General features: G+C 35.5%; 1 protein-coding gene across 1 annotated transcript in view; it reads left to right on the forward strand.

Annotated features, from left to right (window-relative positions):
• Nucleotides 1–13915, forward strand: part of Naaladl2 (N-acetylated alpha-linked acidic dipeptidase like 2) — a 1212242-nt gene that overhangs the window by 338729 nt on the left and 859598 nt on the right. The gene's annotated exons all lie outside the window — the stretch shown is intronic.

Genomic DNA, 13915 nt, shown 5'->3' on the forward strand with positions numbered 1-13915 from the left:
TTACTTTAATTTTAAATAGCTTGCTTCACATGTCAATCCCAGTTCCCTCTCCCTCCCTTCCTCCCGCACCACTCCCACCACACCCCATCCTCCCACCCTATCCCCACTTCCTTCCACAGAGGGGATATCCAGAGTCTGTCATTTCGCTCAGGGCAGGGTTCAGGCACTCCCCTAAGAGTCCAGGCTGAGATGTTATGGACACACGAAGTCCAGCAAATGAATTTTTAGATGTAGAGTTTACATAAACTGCAGCTCAAGTCCCTCATTCCTAACTTCTAAGTGCTGGTCACTTTCTTCAGCAAGTGCTCCCTAACCTTTATCAAAACTGGCCATGCTAAGGTAGGGCAAGGCATCTGATAACAACTCATCAGTTCTTCCAACACTTTTCTTAATGGCTGTAATTGCTGCACCATCAAAAAAGGTCTCCACTGAGTATGCACATTCCTAGGTATTCATACACATAAGAATAAGTCACTTATTTATAAAATCCAACATCAAGAAAGATGTAAGGCAGAAATTAGATAGTCACCAACCATTTTATGATGTAGAGACAGCTTGCTCTATTTTTTTAATATAAGTGTTTTTGTTTAATAATTAAATGTACCGCATTTACATCATCCCGGAGTTCCACTCTTTCCTCTCTACTTCCTCCCATTTACCCCACCATTTCATCTCAAATTCATGATCTCTACTTTTCTAGTTATCAGTTGTACATACATTCATCAGTATCACCATTGTCATCATTGTCAGAATGGGTTAATCTTTTTACTAGGGCAATGAGCTGTTTGGCACAAACAGGTACAGACTGCATTTTGTGACTGACAATACTTGATGTAGACAGCCTCTGGTTCCAGTGCCTCTCCTTTTAGTGCACTTTGCTTTGCAGATCTTGCACTTCTTTCTTGCAAACCAAAGGCTCCTGGAAAGCTCCTGTCAAGCAAGCCCATTGATCCTATTTTTCCAACATCAAGTGTTGGTTTCATCACTCCCACTCACATTTTGTTAATTACTGCAGCATTTTAAGCTTTTAAATTATTATTGTGATCTGTGTTCAGTAATCTCTGATGTTGTGATTGCCGTTGTCTTGGGACACCCCGACCTGTGGTCATGTCACACCATGAATTTAACAAGTTGATGCTGTTATTCTTGTGAATCTTTCCTGTTTCTTCTCCTTTTCCCTAGGCATCCTTTCACAGGAAACAAGGTAATTCTAAAACTGGGCTCATTAGTAACTTCACGATGGCTTATACATGTTCCACTGACTTTACACACTGCACTTTTCTCAATTTATGTTCCTTCTTCCTTCTCTCCTCTCTTGTCTTACTTTTATTTTATCCTTCCTTCATTCTTCCCTTCATTCATTTAATTTCATTTACACTATATAATCCAGGCTGGCCTTTATCTCTCTCTCTCTTTTTTTAAACTTCATCTCTTATTCCTTCTATTTTTAGCTTCCTAAATACTGACATTAAAGGTGTGTATTGTCCTGTCCAGTTTATGACTCTTATTTTAATCCAAAAGGCAGTTTGTATAACTTCTAAAATTATTGACTTAAAATTTCTTCAAGTGAAATTACATGTGATTGGGCTTTTCACTAAATATTGTAAATGTATGTTGCTATCTTCTCAAGAACAGCTGTAACACTCTGCTGTGCTAGGGAAAGACAGGTGAAATCCTCTTGGATTTGCTTCTGACACAATTATAGACAGAGGAATAAAATGTACACAAAAGCCTGTTACTGTATTGAGCAACAGATAGTCCAGACTGTGATCTCTGACAAAGGAGCATCAAGTGAGATAAGCCATCAAATCTCCCTGCTTTCTACCTGGAGGCAGTTTCTAGAATGCAATAAACAGAAGGAGATCCACTTACAGCTGAGGTGAAGCCATTGAGAATAAGCTGATAAAGCTGGCCACTGCTGTCTGCAGAGAAGACACTGGAAACACCAGAAATCCCACATGTGTGCAGAGCAGCCCTGGGAAATTCCTGACTGTAAACCAATCATTTCAAAGAATAAAAGTAATAAATTGTGCAAGGAGCTGTAGAGGAAGGCAAGGTTACTAGATTATGCTACATCAACAGTTTCTGCAAAGTACCCAGGACTGGGATTCGTTTGTGTTCCTACCAAGAGGAGAAGAACCATTCACTGTCCAGGACATTCAGTAATGCTCCCCACATATCAAATACTTAGTATCATGAATAAACTGTACCTAGAATACAGATGACTCCATGGTCGCCCTAAAGAACAACTCTCAAAATAATCAAGTTGATCCACAAATAACCTACATATGACATACTTGTCACTCAGCAGTGTAGAAATGTAGACTAATGATGTTCCATGTCAAATAAAAAATACAGGCATGAATAATTTTAAAAAATAAAGTTGAAATTCATAATCCATAAAAAGTTAGCAGAAACAGACCCAGAGTTACAGAAGCAGCAGATACGCACTTTAAACTTGCTTTTGACAATATGCTAGTTGATGTAAATAAAAACATGAATATAAAGAAGCAAAAAGCAATGGAATATATCAGAAGTTATAATTCCATATTTATAGCATATTATATATTGCAAAAGATATATCAATAAAAACAGCATGATAGCTCTGCAAAATAAAACAAAAAAACCTGCTTTGTACCCACATTTACATCTATCTTTTATAATATATGCTGTTATAGACCATCACAAGAAAAGAAAAATGGGAAGGAGAAAAATATTTTAATAAAGAAATCAATGGCAGAATTATTTTCTGAATTTGGTAAATATTGTACATTTATAGATCCAAGAAACTTAACAAACTCCAAGTATACACAAAATCAAAATACACATAATCAAAAATATACCAAATCAAATCATAATGGCATTAGTTAAAACAAGTGACACACAAAATAAATAGAAACAACAAAGGGATTTTATTGACTTCTGGAGGAATAAAGGTGAGAAATGTTAAAGATCACCAGAAAATAAACCAAATAGCAATGGAACAATATACAAAATGAAGAAGGTGGTGCTGAAGAGAGGGAAACAAGGGAGAAAGAAGAAGCAAGTGGGGTAGAAACTATTCTGTTCAGGGAAAGTATCTTTTAACAGTGAAAGCTAAATAAATACTTGCAGACAACAAACGCCAATAGAATTCTTTTTCAGTTGGCAGGAACAAGCAGGAATACTCAAGGGCACTTTTGAAGCAGTAGGAAAACTAAACTTGCATCCACACAAAGGAAGAAACAGTGGAAAATAGTGAACGTTTCTTTAAATATAAGAAAATGCTTCTCTCCACTTGAATGTACTCAAAATATAAGCAACTCTTAAAGTGAGAACAATGGCAGCATATTGTGTGGCATTACAGCATGTGTTTCAGTAAATGTTTGCTATCAGTATCACCCAGGAAAGAAACAGGGAAAGCTGTACAAGTCTCTAAGTTAGTTATATGTGAAGTTATATATTATTTGAAGGTACTTCACATTACCTTAAAGCTAAATAGTTTAAGCTAGAAGAAATTAAACAGGGGGAGGAAATGAAATTAAGAGATTGAGAAACAGAAGGAATGCTGGCTATAAAGGAAAATGTGTGAATAAAATTGAATACTAAAAGTAATTTCCAATGAGACAACATAAAGAACTAAAGGACAAAAAATATAACAACTAAGTCCAATTATGATTTTAACTATATTCATGAAAGTCCAAATATAAGCAAAAGTAAAGACTTATGGATGATATTAAGAAATACAGGATTCCATCCTGTGGCCTATTTAAAGGAAAGGAGCTCTAAATATAAAATTAAACAAGGCAGAAATATCCAGCAAATAAAATATTAATGTGCTTTACCAAACTGATACTCAACAGGGGATCAAGAAGTGCAGCTTAAGCTGGGTATGATTATGCACACACAGAATGCTAGCCCTCCAAAGGCTTCTTCTGTCCTCCTCGGTTTCTTTCAGCCCTTCATTGAGATTCCTTCCTTCTCCCCATAGTTCCCTGTTATTAAATTTACACATATATATTTCATATTTGTGTAGCTTATTTCCTGATAGTCAATTTCCTTCGCCATCCTTGGCTTGCCTTTAATTCTGCCTATGAAAAAAAACATGGTGTATTCATCTGTATTCTGATTTATATCACTTTGCATAATAGATGATGAGATTCCACTTTCCTGCAAATGACATTATTTTATTCTTGTTTTCAACTCAATGAAACACAACTCCGTGTAGACAGATCACGTTTTGCTTAGCCTTTCATCTGGTTTCATACTTATTGTTATTAGTGTTGCATTAAGCATAGATATGAAAGGATGTCTGTGGTGTGCACACTTTCATTCCTGGGAGAATATGCCAAAGAGGAAACCCCACACTGATTTCTGTTAATGTTTTTACCAATGTACATTTTCACCAGCAGCGTGAAAAGGATCAAATGTCCCCACCAGCATTTGTTGTCGTTATTTTTTTGAAGGTAGGTATCTGGATGCTGGAGAGATGTGCTCTCAATGAGGTTTTAATCTGCTTTTCTCTCATATTGAACATTTTCACTTTATTTGTTGGTCATTATATTTCTTTTAAAATAATTCTTTTGAATTCATCGTCTCATGTATTGATTGGATAAATGGAAGAGTTTTGATATCAAAGTCTCTTTTGTTGGGATCCACGGCGATATGTTTTCAGAGACCAGAAGAATTTTGTTCACTTTAATGAATGCCATCCCACTTAATTCAGATGGGCTGTTTGTAGGGCTCCTGTCCCATCACAGAACCAATATAAGAATTGAATAGGATTCAGAAAGGGGAATAATAAATCCCTGGAAAAGTCTGGAGGAATTATGAACTACTACACACAATGCAATGCATTAAAGTGGCATTCATCTATAATTTATCTCTAATAGATGCATATAGTATAGAGCTCCAAAGCCATTTGAATATCTTTCAAGTCATCCCTGTTGTATTTTAACGTAAAAAGGAGTATAGCATTATCTTATTACTTTGTAGGCATAAGTTCTTTATGAAAAAACTTAAAGTTCATGTGTCAATTATTGCATTTTCTGGGTTTTGTAATCCTCTTCAGAAAAAAATGTATCTGGTTTCAATGGTATTAAGTGGGTTAGTAAACATTTATTTAAAATCGTTTCCTTTCATTCTTACAGATATATCTCTTTGTATCAAAACATTCCTGAATTTAATTGTTGACATTGTCCACTTAACAGTGTCTTATTTCAACAAGATTTGAAATGCAAATGTAGTAGTTCTAATGTGCTTATTTGGTAGTAAACACTTGTTACTGTATTTTGAATATTTACACTGTGACTGGGATGGAAGCTCCATAGCCTCGATTATTAGAATCCAAGGTGGGGATATGTTTCAGTGATAAAACCTGGGTTTCATCTTCATCAGCACCTGTGTGTGTGCGCGCGTGTGTGTGTGTGTGTGTGTGTGTGTGTGTACACATAAGCTCACCTGGTTAGTTACTAGGTAGGTATAAATCTGAAACAGTGTAGAAGAATTGCGACCAGGTATAAGATATTAAAAATGCTGCTATGCACGGACTTATCACTAAGCTCAAAACAAACTGGAAATGGGCAGACAGCATGGTTTCTTTACTCTGGGTAAGTCACCCATGTTCATCTCTCACACTAACTAAATACATCTTATCTGGCCTATACTGAAGGCATAAGGATAACAAAAATATCTCTTCTATAAGCTTTTACAGAGTCTGATGCCACATTTCCAAAAATCTCCCAAAAGTCTCCAATCTTTTCTTAAACCTTCAGTCATCTTGGATTCGTGAAATAGCAGAACCTCAATAGTCAAACCACCCATCCTGAGATTACCTCCAGACTGGAACATTTATTTTGAAGGAACCAGATTATCCCCTCCACGTGATAACACCTCCTCTAGAGATATGTTGAAATACCCCAATAATCAGCTAAATCACTGTTTCGTGAGGACTTGTTAAATATATCTACCCTACCCCAGTTCTCTCTCTCTGGTCAAACCTAAAGCTCATGCAAATATCTCAAAGACAATCCAAATACTTACTTCGTTTTTGCTTGTGTTTGCTTGCTATGACTTGTGTATGCTCCTACCATATTGAGATCTTAAGTCTCACCGCTGGCCCATGATTCCAGATACAGTGATAACTGGAATGTGGATAACTCATCTAAAATACTTCCGATTTTGTATTAAAAACAAATTTCTATTTAAAACAAAATTCTCTAAAAATCATGGGCAATTTTGTGATCTCTTACAATTACCTTCAGTTAGAGAGTAATAACTTACTAAAAATAACTTTAGTAACTTAAATTGCTTCCAAGTTCTCAATGTATTTTACACTTTCATCTTTGATCAAAAAATTAACTGTTTTATTTCAGTGGAGACAGATGTAATTCAATTTTAGTTAATTTACTTACACCATTATGAAATTCAGACTATATTAATTTTAAATTGATTACCAGTGATGAGCATAATGAGTTTCTAAGTTTTTTTAGGAATCCTAAAGATATAAACTATTCACTCAAATAAGAAAATTAGTAATATAGAGGACACTATAAAAAGATAAGCCAGAATACTAAAAACATTCTCAATTCATTATCTCATATTATTCTCAACTTTCATTATTAGGCTTCAATAGGAAGGAAATATGCAGTAAATTTCTCATTTATTTTCCCATCAACATTTATTAAACAGATTAGATCTGAACAGGTAAGAAATGTTCTAGCAGTCTGTCCTGAGAGGGAGAAGACTGGGCCATGGGTAGGCTTGACTAATATTGCAGTGATATTTTAAAGTTAATTGATATGTTGGGATATAGACATGTTAAAGATTTAGATGAGAAGTTAAATGTTTGATAGAACAGTTAAATTCAACATTGGCTCTATCTTTATTTCATTTATTCTTCAAAGATCTTCCTGGGTCTGCCTCTGGAGAGCTGGGATTAAAAGCAGTGCCACCACCACCCCGTCCATGTATTCATTCTTAAAATTGCTAAAATGTAATTGGCACCTCATTCCCCAAAGTGGTTGGATACCTTATTTTCAGCATCCTCTTAGGATGTTTTCTTTTGCAGGTACCTGCCCCTTGAGTCTACCATTCTGAAAATCCCATCCAGAGAAGCTCAGTGTATATTGTTCTCTTCATTTCTCTCTCTTCCCTTCCTCATTTGGTATATCTGGTCTCTGTAGGAAAGACAGCAGCCATTTCATTTTAGAAGGAAGTCTATTTTAAGTAACAGCTGCTTGGGGGAAGCAGACTTTAGTCCTTTGTCCTCTTTTCTTTAACAATGCTGGCTGGCATGCAGTCAGCAGGAAAGTGAAGCAGGAGCTTTCAGAGAAACATTCTCAGCAGAAAGTCATGGCCCATTATGACATGAACAAAGGCACTCCCCCTGGAATCATTTTCTAGGAAAGCATGTTATGGCACTGTGATTTTATTACAAAAGAAGGGATGACAGAAGAAGAAAAATAAAGAGGGAGGAAGGGATTATAAAATAAAAGAAAACAACACCCAGATATGAAATAATAAACTATTTCTCTGATTCATACAAGTAATGATATTTCTGATAGCTTAATTTTGATTGTATTTGTTGGGTTGACCATACATACCATTCAGGGTTTAGTTTAACAAACTGTTGTTATTATCATGTTTCCTTCAGAAGCATCCATCTATTTTAATATGTTAAAAGAAGAGAAATGCTACTAAAGCGTGAGAAACCTCACTGGGCATCATTCCTTAAGTTATCAGTGGTGGTTAAGAAAACTCTCATTTCTGAAGAGCTTTTAAATGGTGTTTTCATTTAGTTAGTATTACCTGAATTATCCTGTGTAATAATTGGTGATCATAGCTGGATATCTTTTTGTTGTGTGGTTTTTGTTTGTTTGTGGGTTTTGGTTACCTTTTCCAAAAAGTTACATAGAAAAGTTGTCTTCATGTTTTGTTGCTCCACTTGAGACTGCATGTGCATGTCTTAAACTTTCCAAATTGATAATTTCATCTTTCTAATTTTACATTGGGCTTGTACATTCCTTTCCTGTTGTACTTTTCCCAGCTTAGAGCTTTAGGAAATAATTTATATTTGTTGAGTAACGATGTGCACACTTGGTGAGTGTTTGCATACATACTTTGCATTTGCATTTAATTTACTTTCAAAGTATTAAGTAGACATTTACATTTCACTCTATCACATATAGCTTGTATGTATATATGGGGAGCAAAGTATAATATAAGATGACTTGTATATTCTAAACAGTAATTTTATGTTATTTGCATATATTATGTTTGCCACTGTCATATTTATATTGACAATGCTGAGTTAGCAAGAAGATATTACTTTAAAACATAACTAAGAACATATTTCATGAGATTTTCATACAGTATACTATGTACTATGTATTGTGTATTATGTTTGCAGGATGTATTTAATGTCCAGTTACTTACATAGTTCTTCCATTATGTAAATATAAGATGTGATTCCCTGGGGGGAGGGCACGGGAGGAGGGGAGGGAAAGGGAGAGGGACCTCGAACTGACTTGTGAAGCAACCTTGTTTCTTATCTAAATTTAAAATGGAAAATAAAAAAATAATAATAATAAATAAATAAAAGAAAAAAAAAAGATGTGATTCCCAGAAGCAAGTCAGAATGCATTGCAGTAACACTTCTGTATATCCCCAAGCCAGTTTCTATTACTATTAAATGGTTCACATATAAAATAGTGCTGGTGTGTGTGTATGTGTGTGTGTGTGTGTGTGTGTGCCCACATGCATATGGAAATTAAAGATAAACTATTTAGGAGTCAGATCTCAACTTCTACTGTTGGCTCCTGGTATGCAATATCCAAATGATGTCATCAGGCCCAACAGAAAATTGAGCCATCTTATTGGACCCCAACATAAAAATGTTTTTTTATTACGAATACCCAACCAAAATTCCAACTTTGATGAAAAAAACTTTATTCAAGAAAAGTAGATGATGAAATGTCTGTTTTGAAAGTAACTTACTGAATTTATTCTTTAAACATTTCATACGTGTATATAAGCAGTTTTATTTCATCTCACGGCTCTATGCCATCTATCTGCCTCCCTACAATTACCTTTCTCACAATAATATCTTCTGGTATTGCTTTGAGATCCACTCAATTTAATAAGTGTGGTCTGTGTGACCAAGAATTTGTACTTATTTGATAGAGCCTGGTGGGTACACATCTGATGATAATGGCTGTTCCTACCAAAATCAGTCAGTAGCCACTGTTTCAGCAGAGGTGTGTGGAGTCCGGCTTGATGAATGCCACTGGGAAGGTCCTAGTGTGGACCTGTTGCAGGCAGAAATGGCTGCTGCAGGACCATGACTGCTGCATTGGCACCACATCCAGTAGAGGACACTTCACAGCTCTTCTCCTCATCTTCTGGCTCTTTCATTCTTACTGCTCCTTCTTCTACAATCTTTTCAACCTCAACATTTTTATATTGCTGATGGATTTGTTTTGAAAAAGAAAGAAAAACAAAAATAAAAGGCATTTTAGTTCCGGTAACTTTTGTATTATTAATTTCTAATATTTGCAACATTTTGGGTAATTATAAAGAGTTTGAGAAACAGTGTTAATAGCTTCTCATCATATTGGACATTTGAATATTAACTCATTTAATTATTCCCAAGGAATGTTCCTTCATTCCTTCATAGATGATAAGGGGAGTAGCTTAAGCAATTGGAGAGGCACTAGAGAGGAACCATATCTCTTTTGCTTTAATATTTAGGAAATAAATAATTGAGAGCATGCATTTCATAGAATAGCATGCTTCCCAGTCATTAGAATAGAAAGACAACACTCCATCCTCATGGCTGAGTGTCGACTTTCTTCTGGTGCTTTAAACATTTTTCAGATTTGACACAGTCCCTGGAGCACACATTTTGTCCTACTGTAACTTAGTTGAGAAATATTCTGGATTCACGAGTTTGAATCATTTTCTCTCCCTTCCTCTCTATAACATTCATATTTCAAATGCATGGTCTTAATCAGATTATTAGTCTCTTTTATTCTGTATGGATAAAATCATTTTTTCTATTTTGAGAGATGTTGAAATATCAGGTATATGTAACATTTGGCATAGCTGTGTCTTATTTCCCATGGCTCACTTCAGAATTTTCAAATTCTAACATGTTATCCTTCAAATCAGAACCAAATAGTCAGAAGTACTCCTATATTTGACCTCATACAAGTTTAACCCATAACACTAATTTCTCCTCTGTGAGTAGTTTATAGGTAAACTTCAAATCTGAATGTCACATAATGGTGATTATATTATTCTTTTCCAATTCCTCTTAGAATCTATTTTAAAATTAAATGATGTGGTTAGACACTTTCACTTAATTTTGGCATCTAAATTTTACAAGGCTACTATAGTTATGTAAATCACATTGGTTCAGAGTATTTCAAGATTCAGAAAATTTTCTTGAAATTTTTATAATTTCCAGAGTTCTTTGGCATCAAATGAAGCCGATAGGCTAATGACACCAATAACATTCTTTTGTGTGATTTAATGTCTATGCCCCTGTCATTGTGTGTCTCCAGATACTGATGTTTAAATCAATGCACTGCGTTTTTCTTTTCTTTGCTGTTTACATCTGTCATTGATACTTTTAAAAGTTCTGAAATTGTCCCTATTCCTTCTCTCGCCATCATTCCAATTTTTTGTTTCTACAAGTATATCTTCCTACTTCCTCAGCTCTGACATATTTTGAGTGCCTGCATTATCCCAACTATAATGCCCTCTACCATATCAAAACTCACTCCTGTCCTCTTTTATTCTGAGACCATTCATTGTACCCTAATGATGAAAATTTCATTAATTTCTACAACGTTGTATGAAAACACACTAGTTGTGTCCTGAGCAGGTATGCAATGTTCAAAGCATGCATGACAGTAGAAAATGGGGGAAAAAAAACCTTAGTATCATGCCAAGACATGTAGGATGCCACAGAGAGACTCTTAACCCAGAAGGGGATCCAAAAGAATTTTTGCAAATAAGTCAGTCATGTAAACAGTAGATAAAGAAATTTTCTAGGCTTGTAGGAAACATGGTGGTTATTCAAAAACAAATTGGAGCCTAACAAGATGACTCAGTATCTGCCTTATAACATTAGCATCGACTCAGAACTCTTAGTAGCTACATAGAGAATTGAGCTCCACCTTCACCTGTAATCCAGCACTGGAGACGTAGAGACAGGACAAGCTCTCTGCTTCAGTCAGAGACCCTACTTCAGAAATAAGACAGAAATTCATTTGGTAAGATAGTTCTAGCTTACACTCACACACACACACACACACACACACACACATCTATGTGTGTACATGAACACATATATCACCAGCAGCAACAGCAACAGCAGCCCTTTCCATGAAAGATGTTTTCCAAGTGTGTGCAAAGGCAGGAAAGAGAAAGAGAAAAGACTACGCGTAGTGGATCCAAGGTGCTTTCTGAATATTCCAATGGTTTCTCTGTGACTGAATACATGTTTTTAAGACTTGGTGGTTTCTGAGACTTATGCTATTATCTTGGGGCAAGAATAGGAGTATTGTATATTGCTTTCATTCACTGTAGCCTCTTCCATGCTATACTCCATAAACCAATGCACACACAGTGGTATGCTGTATTGTTACTGACTCATGGTAAGTGCCCAGGGCAGTAACGTTATGCATTTCCAGCTGTGTCAAAGAGAGGTGCCAGATTTCCTTGACTCCCATGAGAAGCCTTACCCTCTATGAGGAATGGATGGGAGAAGCAGTGGGGGAATAGATGGGGAGAGCAAGAGGAGCGAAGGGAGTGGGAACTGGGATTGGTATGTAAAATGAGAAAAGGCTGTTTTAAAATAAAAGAAGCTAAAAAAGACAAAAAAGATGAAGATTAACATACGTGTTTTCCTGTGACCATGAAATCATAATATGATTACTATAATACTCTACTGGCAAAAATTCATTTTCAGTGTGCTTTTAGTGAAGTTTATAGCATGGTACAAAAAAAATGTTAAGATACTCAGCACGAGTACTGTGCTCTGGAGCAGAAACAAGCCTCGATGACTACAATATTGAACTCAGGCTTGGATGGTAAATTGTCTTCATCCTCATCTGAGATAATGGAACTAAAAGTCAGGCAAGTGGGTAAGTAAACATAGAACATTGAAATTTGGGCATGGAGAGAGAGCCCAGCTATGAAGACAACTACTGTTCTTTGAAGAGGACCAGATTTGGTTCCAAGTACCCACTTCACATGGATCACAACAGCCTAAAACTCCAGCTACAGGGGATCTGAAACATCTGGTTTATGCACGCACCTGCACTTACATGCACATACCCCTACACAGACAAGGACAAATACATGCATACACATAATATCAATGAATAAATGTTAAAAGAAGAAACACCAAATTCTAACAAATACTGTTTTACTGCTACTTTTTCTTTATTTTTTTATACATTTGAAGATAATTTCTAGACTGGTTATAAAATCCAACTTTACTATAACATGCTAACAAACATGGTGTGCAGATTACTTGTAAACATGGAAGAGTTATCAAAGGAAGTAATTGAGCCATATATATATATATATGTATATATATGTATATATATATATATATATATATATCCTTGTTTTCCTGATGAAAAGCCAAGAGTCACAGAGAGGAAGGTGGAAATTCAAATTAAATCCCCATAATTTTATGAACAATTTCTTCTGTCATTTACAAATTATAATTTAAAGATAAAATTCCAATGTGTGGCTCATCTTCAAGCTTGTGTTTCCTTGAGTTGCAGCAGTTACTGTCAGTTAACTCTATTTCCTATTATAAAAATACATTAATATCAGTAATCTATTAAAATGAGGATGGGGCCTTTAAGACTGAATGTACTAACCTTTTTGTAAATACTTTTTTTGATTGGAAGCATTTTATTATGACTCTGGTCAAGATGATTTGCTAAGAACTGATCAAGGTCTTGTCTGGAAAAATGAATAAGAGCAAACAAACAGTTGGAAATAAAACCAAACATTTGAAAATAAACAGAAAAATAAGTTTCTAGAGAAATCCAATAATCCTTCAAATAGAAAGCAATTCCCTGTTCTGTCTGTAGATCATGCCTGCTTTATATTTTTACATTGTACCTTTTGATGTCCTGGAACTTGGTCATAATCTAGGCTGGTCTCACACTCAGAGAGATCCACATGCCTCTGCCTCCTGAGTGCTGGGATTGAAGGTACGTGTCACTACAATTACTCAGTCTGAAAGAATTCATATAAATCTCCTTGTTCAGTTCTGTGCAGTGCAGCACACTGCTGAAATCCCAGAACTTGGGAGAGAGTGCAGGAAGTGTACAAACAAGTTCCTGGCCAGATGGACCATTTCTTCAACGAATGAACGAATGATAAGACATCGAAAAATATAGCTTTTTTTCTACGTGAGCTTCTTTTTCTACGTGAGGCAAAACAAACAAACAAATAAACAGAAAACAAGAAGAAGAGGGGATGAAAGAGGAAGGAGGAAAATTGTTCCTTATTTTATGTTCATCAGCCATCATTTGGTGTTTACAGTCATACATTATTTTCAATCTTCATACTAATTTCCTGAAATAGATGATACTCTAATCTATATCCTAACCCAAGTGTACAACACAGATTCTGATGCAGTTCATTTCCTCTATTTAGAAAATAGATACTGTACTTACATTTTTATTATACATATATATATATATGCCTCTAAAAGAAACAGAGTAAGAACACTAAAAACAAAACAAAACAAAAAACAATAAAACACACAGAAGAGAAAAATTGCCTCTGAACCATGCCATGTCAGTAATACCGCCAACACTCTGGGGAAAAAGTCAATATCAAAACTGAAACAAAGCCGTGTGTTGTGAAGCAGTTTAGTTACAGGAGTTTGGAAGAAAGCATG

The sequence above is a fragment of the Mesocricetus auratus genome, unplaced genomic scaffold, assembly GCF_017639785.1.
Source record: "Mesocricetus auratus isolate SY011 unplaced genomic scaffold, BCM_Maur_2.0 Super-Scaffold_100011, whole genome shotgun sequence".
Lineage (NCBI taxonomy): Eukaryota > Metazoa > Chordata > Mammalia > Rodentia > Cricetidae > Mesocricetus > Mesocricetus auratus.